The sequence below is a fragment of the Ursus arctos genome, chromosome X, assembly GCF_023065955.2.
Source record: "Ursus arctos isolate Adak ecotype North America chromosome X, UrsArc2.0, whole genome shotgun sequence".
Taxonomy (NCBI): Eukaryota; Metazoa; Chordata; class Mammalia; order Carnivora; family Ursidae; genus Ursus; species Ursus arctos.
The window spans coordinates 62,791,390-62,801,357 of record NC_079873.1 but is presented as its reverse complement, the minus strand read 5'-3'; positions in this window follow the sequence as shown (position 1 = coordinate 62,801,357).

The following is a 9,968-nucleotide window of genomic DNA, read 5'->3' as shown; positions in this document are numbered from 1 at the left end:
CTCATCTCTGTATTCCTGGTTAGTCTAGCACAAAGACTTTTTATGTTTGTTGAATGAATAAGTGAGATAATGAATTTTAAAAAACTAAATGTTTAAATAATGCATGAATAAATAAATAAACAGTGCTGATTACAGAGTCTCTTTCCAGTGTACTAAGATTTTGGTCTTCATGTATAGTGTTTATGGGCCCTATAAGTGTGCAAATAAAGAAAATATACACCTGGGGATTATAATGTTGGCCAAGTCTGAAAGTAGTTATGAAAAAAAAAACACAACAAGGTTTGGAACAGTAGCATTTTAATTAAACTACTTAAAAAAGAAAGTGGATGACAACATTTTATATGAGGGCAACCTAAATCTGCTCCAAGCTCTCCTTATAAAAACAGAACCATTCAAGAAGTAGATGAAGCCATGCCTAACACTCAGAGATTTCTAATACAAATTTCAAGGTTATCAAAAGTTGGAAAAGACACTTTCCACACTAGAAACTAAGAATTTGAACTGCTTTATGAAAAGACCATGACTTGTGAGGACTGGCAAAGGGAAAGAATACCCATCTTGGCTGAGGTTTATCAAATGAAATATGCTTGACCTTACAATCCCCTTCTTAATTCTGACTTCATTTATTTATCCAGCTTGAATCTGTTGTTAATTTAGTTTTCTGACTTGACCCCCTACTAAAAGAAGAAAACACTGACAGGCCAACACACATTTCAGTCCACTTGGCAGTTCTATTCCTCAATATAAATTATTAAATTGGCTTTCTCATAAAAATCCATCCTTTGTGATTTTGGGTCCACAGCATGAGCCAGTTTTCCTAGGGTATGATTATTTTCTGGACAAAGAAAGTTCCAGACTTGTTGAGCTTTAAAGCCAAACCCTGAGACAGAAGAAGAAAAAGATCCTTTTCCTGATAATTAGCTGTTGTCACTACCTCCCACCTTCATTTCACAGAAAAAAAACTTAACATTGCTGAGAAAACTTGCCAGCTTACCTCATTTCTCTTTTGCATGCAAGTATTCTCTCTTTTCATTGGTCCTAAAAAGGGAAGAAAAAGTTGCTCAGAAGTCAGTGACCCAGTTTAGGCAAAGACAATTTCAACTCCGATAAAGTTTTGAGTATTAATTAAAAGGAGTAAACCTGTGGACAAACCAAAAAAGCTGATAACTGAATTATCAGTTTTTTGGTTAATTGAATACAACCGACAGCGTAGGAATCAACATCAACTCAAAGTAATTAATATTCAGTCATAAGAGTCTAAAAATAGTACATATTTCTTATTTTGCCCATAGTTCTGACCTCCTCTCTTCCCTGTATATATCCCCTTAAAGTTTATTTTTTTATCAAGATAAAAAGCTTCTTTTTTATTATTATGTTAATCACTGTACAATACATCATTAGTTTTTGATGTAATGTTCCATGATTCATTGTGTATAACATCCTGTGCTGCATGCAATATGCGCCCCCCTTAATACCCACCACAGGGCTATCCCATCCTCCCCCCCTCTAAAACCCTCACTTTGGTTTCCAGAGTCCATAGTCTCTCATGGGTCATCTCCCCCTCTGTTTCCCCTCTTCATTTTCCCCTTCTTTCTCCTAATGTTCTCCCTGCTATTCCTTATGTTCCACAAATAAGTGAAACCATATGATAATTGTCTTTCTCTGTTTGACTTATTTCACTTAGCATAATCCCCTCCAGTTCCATCCATGTTGATGCAAATGTTGGGTACTCATCCCTTCTGATGGTTGAGTAATATTCTATTGTATATATGGACCAACAAAAATTGACAAGGCAAGAAACAACAAATGTTGGAGAGGATGCGGGGAAAGGGGAACCATCTTACACTGTTGGTGGGAATGCAAGTTGGTACAGCCACTTTGGAAAACAGTGTGGAGGTCCCTCAAAAAGTTAAAAATAGAGCTACCAAAATAGAGCTATGATTCGGCAATTGCACTACTGGGTATTTACCCGAAAGATACAGATTTCGTGAAAAGAAGGGCCATATGCGGGGCACCTTGGTGGCATAGCGGTTATGCGTCTGCCTTCGGCTCAGGGCGTGATCCCGGCGTTATGGGATCGAGCCCCACATCAGGCTCCTCCGCTATGAGCCTGCTTCTTCCTCTCCCACTCCCCCTGCTTGTGTTCCCTCTCTCACTGGCTGTCTCTATCTCTGTCAAATACATAAATAAAATCTTTTAAAAAAAAAAAAAAGAAGGGCCATATGCACCCCAATATTCATAGCAGCAATGTCCACAATAGCCAAACTGTGGAAGGAGCTCTTCAACAGATGAATGGTTAAAGTTTATTTTTAACTGATGAGTCATATCTTCCCTAGGCTGGAGTAAAATTATGAGTTGGTGCTTTAAAGGCTTTTGGCTGTTCTTCAACAGTATAAGTAGATTAGCAGTGATAGCTATCTTTAAGGACATTATTCATTAAAATATACTGTTTTTTTAGGACAACACAAGACTACTACCTGATTTTGGTATTATGACCAACTAAATATTTCCTAAGCAATTTGTTTGATTTGATTTGATTCTTATGGATACTAAAAATTGGTCACATATGTCTTTTTTACATAGTCTGCTGGAGAATCTAGAACTAATTTACAGGCTACTGGTAGCAAGTTTGGAGATCTTTTTATGGTAATTTTTATTATCATCGTTCATGGCTCTACTTTTATGTTTTTGCTCATTTTCTCTTTATTATTTTACACTTAACATTTATTTATATTATCTTGCTATAGTATGCAGCATTTTAAATGATTTTCAATCCTTCCTGGAACAATGGTGGAAGAAATAATTTTTTAAAAAGAGTGCACTGTGATTTCAATTCCTTTTGTGTTACAACTAATGAATATTAATTGCTTTAGATAAGCAGTCTTCAACAGTCTCCCATATCTGGAGAGGAAATAATGGGGGAGATAGCAAAGTAGGTGGACCATAAGCTCACCTCATCCCATGGATACAACTATATAACACTCACATCAGTGTATATAACCCGGAAAATGTTGCAAAGATTGGCAGAAAAAAACTTCACAAAAGGTAGAGAAGAGGCAACATCAAAAAAGGTAGGAATTGTAAATATGTGGTTTGGGAGTGAAGTCGACCACGGCAGTCCATGCTTAGGAGGAAGCTGGTGGCACAGAGAAGGGTGAAAAACACTATCACACAGGGAGTGTGCATGGGGAAGACAAATCCCCAAAATATTTAGTCTTGAAATCAAGAGGGAGAGAGGAGCCAAATTTCATGAATTCTGAAGCAAGACTTAAAGTCTAGAACTTTAAAAGTCATCGGGGTTAGCTCTGAATGAGCCTGGAGGGCATCGGGAAGCTGTATCCCAACTCTGAAGAGAGAGCACAAAAAAACAGCCAGGGGAGCTAGAGCCTTTAAGCAGAGTTTGAAAAATGCCAGAGGCAGACAGGAAATATAGTTATTTACTCATCTCAGTGTGGCCCAGAAAGGCAGAGATCATGGGACGACCCTTCCAGGAACAAAGTAGCTGGCAAATGACATTTTCTTCCTCTGCACTTCAGTATAAACCCACAGCCACCTGAGAGAACAAGCTCAATGCCAACAATCTCTACCTAATTTGCTTATAGCAAGTTCCATGCCCCCATGCTTCAGCAAATCTGCCCTTCCCAGTCACTCTTGCCTCAGTCCCAGTGCTGCAAGTTCCTTTCCCCCAGAAGACCTGCATAAACCCCATCAACAACTTGTCTCCCAAACCATGAGTTTTGTGAAAACTCAGTTCTGGTGACAGTGGCAGCAGCAGGTCTTATTTTGCAAACAGGCTAGTGCACACCTTCTTAAAACGTGCTCCACCCAGATGGGGAAAAAATCTGCCCACAATAGGAAAAGAAAGGCTCTGAAGACCACTGAACTGAAGGAGAAAGTGACCAGGATTCAACAGGAGGGCACATGCAACATACATAGGGGATACTCCCTGAAGCACCACATCCTAGAAAACAGGTGGCACTACACTGAAGGGAACTACAAGACCCCTTCCTCATAAAGCCATTACCTTCAAGAACAGGAGATGTAGTTGACTTTCTTAACACTCAGAAACAGACACAAAGACTTAGACAAAATGAGGATACAAAGAACTATCTCCCAAATGAAACAGGACGAAAGCACAGCAAGAGACCTAAGTGAAACAGATATAAGTAATAAGTGTGATAGAAAATTTGAAGTAATGATCATAAAGATACCAAGAGTGGAGGACATCAATAAGACTCTTAATAAAGAGATAACACGAATTAATCACAGATGAAGAACACAATGAATGAAATTTAAAATACACTTGATGGAATAAATAGCAGGCGAGATGAAGCAAAGGAATGAATTAATGGACCTGGAAGGCAGAGTAATGGAAAGTAATCAAGCTGAAAAAAATGAAAGCAAAAAATTGAGCAAAATGAGAGTAAACTAAGGGAACTCAGTGACTGCATCAAGCATAATAACATTCATAGTATAGGCCTCCCAGAAGAAGAGCAGGAAGAGGGGGCAGAAAATTAATTTGAAGAAATAATAGCTGAAAACTTCCCTAATCTGGGAAATCCAGGAGGCACAGAGACCCCTCAAAAAAAAATCAAACCAAGGAGGTCCACACCAAGAGACATAGTAAAGGAAAAAAAAATATAAAAGCAACGGAGAAGACAGTTACATATGTGGGGAACCTCATAAGGCTATGAGCAGATTTTTCAGCAGAAACGTTGCAGCCCAGGAGAGAGTGGCATGATATATTCAAAGTGCTGAAAGGGGAAAATCTGTAGGCAAGAATACTCTATCCAACAAGGCTATAATTTAGGATAGGAGGGATGAAGATTTTCTCAAACAAAAAAACTAAAGGAGTTCATGACCACTAAATCAACCCTACAAGAAATAATAAAGGGGGGTGCCTGGGTGGCTCAGCTGGTTGAACATCTGACTCTTGATCTCAGCTCAGGTTTTGATCTCACCATTGTGAGTTCAAGCCCCATGTTGGGCCCCATGCTGAGCATGGAGCCTACTTTTTAAAAAAAGGAAAGAAATAATAAAAAGGACTCTTTGAGTGGAAAGAAAAGACAATAAGTGAAAGCATGACATGTAAAAAAACCCACAAAAACAGTAAAAATAAATATTTCTGTAAAAATCAAGGTATGAATAAAATAAAATGATGTAAAATATGACACCATATACCTAAAACATGGAGGGAAGTAGAGGAGTAAAGAATGGATTCAAATGTAAGTGGCCATCAACTTCATATAGATTGCTATATGCAGAAAGTGTTATCTACAAACTTAATGGAAACCATAAATCAAAAACCAGTACTAGATATGCAGAGAATAAAGAGAAAGGAATCTAAGTATACCACTAAAGAAAGAAAGAAAAAAAAAAGACCCAAGAGAAGAAAGGGTCAGAGAAAAACTCCAAAAACAACCACAAAACTAGTTTAAAAAAAAAGTGGCAATAAATATGTATCCATCAATACTTACTTTGAATGTTAAGTAGGAAGATGGTGGCAGAATAGGGGCACCCTAGGCTCACCTCATCTCACAAATACAACTATATACCTATCAAATCATCCTAAATACTCCAGAAATTGTGGTGAAGACTGGCAGAACAAACACCACAACTGAAGGTAGAGAAGAAGCCAATTCAAGGAAGGTAGGAACTGTGGAGACAGTTGGAGGGAGCCACAGTTGTGAAGAAGGGGGAGAGACAAACTAGCACACAGGGGACCACATAGGATAAATCCCCCACAGCAATTAGTTTGAAAAGTAAAAGGGGGTGAATATCATGAATTCTGGCAACTAGCAGAACTTCAACCCTGGAGGCATAAAAGTCAGCAGGCTTGACCAGGATAGAGCCCAGAGGGCACTATGCTGATCTTGGTGAGTAGGCAGGTAAACAACCTGGGGACATACAGCATGGAATCAGCAATCTGAAGAGCACCTGGGTCACATGGTGGGGAAGTTATTCGTTCATCTTGGAGCACATCCCAGAGAGAAAACATTCATGGACACACCCCTCTGGGAACAAAGGAACTGGCTAATGCCATTTCCCTCTCCCATTATTTAGCATAAACATAAGGCAACCTGCAAGAACCACCACAGTGCCAGCACTGTCTTACTAACTTGCTTACACCAAGAGCCCCGCAACAAACACTCCAGCAGAACTGCCATTCCCAGTCATGCTTGCCTTAGTCCCAGCACAGTGGGCCACTCCCCAAGAAGACCAGCCCATACTCCTGCGCACATTGCATCTCCTGATGTAGATTTGTGGAGTCTCAGTTCCAGTGGCAGTGGGGACAGGTCTCATTTCACAGAAAAGAGCACACTTACTTAAAACACACCACATCCAGGCCATGGACAAAACACTGGCCATTATAGGCAAAGACAGTCTCTACAGATGACTGGCATGAAAGATGAAGCAACCAGGACAAAACAGTAGAGCACAAGCAGCAAGTTTGGAGACACTCCCAGAAATGCTAGGCCCTGGGGAACAGTAAACACTACACATCAGGGAACTACGGGACCTCTTCTTCACAAGGCAATAACCCTCAAGATCAGAAAATGTAGCTGACTTTCCTAATGCACAGAAACAGGCACAGAGACTTAAAGAAAATAAGAGTATAGAGAAATTTATTCCAAATGATGAACAGGACAAGTCAGAGATCTAAATGAAACAGATATAAGTAACATGTCCAATAGATAATTTAAAGTAATGGTCACAAGGGTATTCGCCGGACTTGAGAAAAGAGTGGAAGACATCAGTGAGACATTTAATAAAGAGATAATGAATAACATAGCAGAGATAAAGGCTTAATAAGCAAAATGAGAAACACACTTGATGGAATAAACAGCAGTCTGGAAGAAGCAGAGGAATTAATTACCTAGGAGTCAGTGTAATGGAAAGTAATCAAGCTGAACAAAAGAGCGAAAGAAGAATTATGCAATATGAGAATACACAGGGAACTCGGTGACTCATAAATGTAATAACATTTGTATTAAAGGGATCCCAGAAGGAGAGAAAAGTGGGCAGAAAATACATATGAAGAAATAAGAGTTGAAAACTTCCCTAATCTGGGGAAGGACACAAATATTCAGATCCAGGAAGCAGAGACTACCCCCATCAAAATCAACAAAACCACCTCACTACCAAAACATATTGTAATTAAATTGGCAAAATATAGTGAAAAAGAAAAATAAAATAAAAGCAACAAGACAAAAGAAGACAGAACTCAGAAGGGAAAACCCAAAAGGTTTACAGGGGATTTCGCAGAAGAAATTTTCCAAGCAAGAAGAAAGTGGCATGATATATTCAGAGCATAGGAATAGGAAGAGTCTGCAGGCAAAAATACTCTATCCAGGAAGGCTATCATTCAGAATAGAAGGAAAGATAAAGAGTGTCCCAGAAAAAAAATAATAAAGGAGTTTGAGACCCCAAACAAGCCCTGCAAGAAATATTAAAGGGGATTCTTTCAATGGAAAGGAAAGACCAAAAGTGGTAGTATAAAGGAAAGAAACACAACAGCAGTAAAGATGATTTTTCTGTAAAAAAATCAGTCAAGAAACCCACAAAATAAAAGGATGTAAACTATGACAATACTTAAAATGTGGGAAGAAGAGGGGCGCCTGGGTGGCTCAGTCATTAAGTGTCTGCCTTCAGCTTAGGGCCTGATCCCAGGGTCCTGGGATCGAGCCCCGCATTGGGCTCTCTGCTCCGCTGGGAGCCTGCTTCTTCCTCTCCTACTCCCCCTGCTTGTGTTCCCTCTCTCACTGGCTGCCTCTCTCTCTGTCAAATAAATAAATAAAAACATTGTTTTAAAAAATGTGGGAAGGAGAGTAGTAAAGAATGGGTTCAATCTGAAGAGACTATCAACTTCACATAGACTGCTATATGCATCTGATGTTTTATATAAAGTTAGTAGTAAACCATATATTGAAAACCACTAATAAATATGCAAAGAATAAAGGCAAAGAAATACAAATATATCACTGAAGAAAATTAGCAAAGCATGAAAGAGAAAGATAAGAAAGGATTAGAGAAAATCATCAGAAACAACCAAAAAACAAATAATAAAATGACAATAAATACATATCTATCCATAATTACTTTGAATGCAAATGGACTAAATACTTCAATGAAAACACATAGAATGTCAGAATGGATTAAAAAAAAAAACCAAGACCCATCTGTATGCTGCCTATAAGAGGCATAGTTTAGACTTAAAGACACCTGCAAATTGAAAGTGAGATAACGAAGAAACCTATTATGCAAATCATTGCCAAAAAGGAAGCCAGGGTAGCATTACCTAGACAGAAAGAAATAGATATTAAAAAAAAAACTATAACAGGAGACAAAGAAGGACTCTATATAATAATAAAGGGGACTATCAAAAAGAAGATATAGCAATTGAAAATATTTATGGACCCAACATAGGAACACCCAAACACATAAAACAGTGAATAAGAAATATAAAGGAACTAATCAGTAATAATATAATAGTAGGCGACTTGAATATCCCACTTACACTAATGGACATATCATCAAAACAGAAAATAAACAAGGAAACAATGGTTTTGAAAGACATTTTGGACCAGGTAGATTTAACACATATATTAAGAACATTCTATCCTAAAACAGCAGAATACACATTATTTTCAAGAGCACATGGAACATTCTCCAGAAGAGACCAAGAGAAAAAAATCTGGAAAGACCCCAAACATATGAAGGTTAAATAACATGCTACTAAACAATAAATGGGTCAACAAGGAAATAAAAGGAAAAATTTAGATTTATTTAGGAAGGGTCAAGTTAAGATGGTGGAGGAGTAGGGGACCCCTTTTTCAGCCGGTCCCCTGAGTCGAGCTGGATAGGTACCAGACCAGCCTAAATAACCACGGAATCAGCCTGAGACGCAGGATGATGCATCTGGATCTCTACAAATGAACATCTCCAGCGCTGAGTATTGAGGTACGAAGAGGGGAGCTGTAAACCGTGCACAGATATCGGAAGATAAACGGAAGGGGGAGGGAGCTGCCTGGTTCGGGCGCCGGGAAGCGGCAGCCACCTGCACGGGGGAGCGGGCGGACTCAGAGAGGGCACCTGTGAGAGAGCGGACTGAGACCGGTGAGCCGTGAACGCGCGCCACCAGGCATCTCCCGGAACACCGGAATCCCGGTGTGCTCACGGGATCCAGACTGAGACCGGGAGCTCCTAGAGCGCCCGCGGGGCGGCTGGCGGCTGGCGGGCCACCTGCACAGGGGAGCGGGCGGACTCGCGGTCAGCACCCGCGAAACAGCAGACTGAGACCCTGAACCGGGTGCGCGCGCCACCAGGCTTCTCCCGAAACTCCGGAATCGAGGTGTGCTCACCGGGCATAGACTGAGACCGGGAGACCCGGGAGCGTGCGGGGCGGCCGGTGGCTGGCGGCATTAGAAACACAAAGGACAGAGACACGCCAGCCCTGGAAGTGAGGGCAGGGATGCCGAGTTGGTGCGCACATCCCAGGACGCTGCAGGGTTGAGCAGCACCAACAGTAATAGAGTTAAAGTGGCCAGAACATCAGTGGAGAATGGGCCGCAATCCCTCTGTTCTGTGACAATGCAGCCGCTGCTGCTCTGACCCTCAGAAGAGGCATAGCCGGCAGCCAGGGAAAGCCGCCAGAGAACAAAAGCCTGGAAATACCGGCTCAGAGAGTGCCCATCCCCATCCTCCCTCGCAGGGGAAACGGAGACTCTAACCAAACAGGCGCGGCAGGCCCCTCCCCCAGAAGGCAGGCTGAAAAATCAAGAAGCCCACAACCGGAGGCGCCTGGGTGGCGCAGTCATTGAGCGCCTGTCTCCGGCTTAGGGCGTGATCCCAGCGTTCCGGAAAGGAGTCCCTCATCGGGCTCTTCCGCTGGGAGCCTGCTTCTTCCTCTCTCACTCCCCTGCTTCTGTTCCGTTCTTGCTGACTGTCTGTCTCCCTCTCTCAGATAA